Consider the following 269-nt stretch of genomic DNA (forward strand, 5'->3'; position numbering starts at 1 on the left):
CATGGTGCGAGTCCACGTGGTGCGCGAAGGGCAGGAGTCTTGGGGCGCGCGGGTGCCGAGGACTTGGCAGCGACACTCCTTGTTCCGAATCAAACGCGGTGCCGTGGGGTCCAAGGAGTCACCCAGCTCCTGCCCAGCTGAGCAGCGGCGCCGACTCCCCATCCGGATGGAAGGGGAGCCCTGGGACCTGGAAGTACTGGAAGCGGCGGGACTGAGCGGAGGACAGAACAAGCCCGAGGCCGGAAGCCTGGCCCTGCCCGAGGCGAGGT

The sequence above is a fragment of the Myotis brandtii genome, unplaced genomic scaffold (genome assembly GCF_000412655.1).
Source record: "Myotis brandtii unplaced genomic scaffold, ASM41265v1 scaffold819, whole genome shotgun sequence".
Taxonomy (NCBI): Eukaryota; Metazoa; Chordata; class Mammalia; order Chiroptera; family Vespertilionidae; genus Myotis; species Myotis brandtii.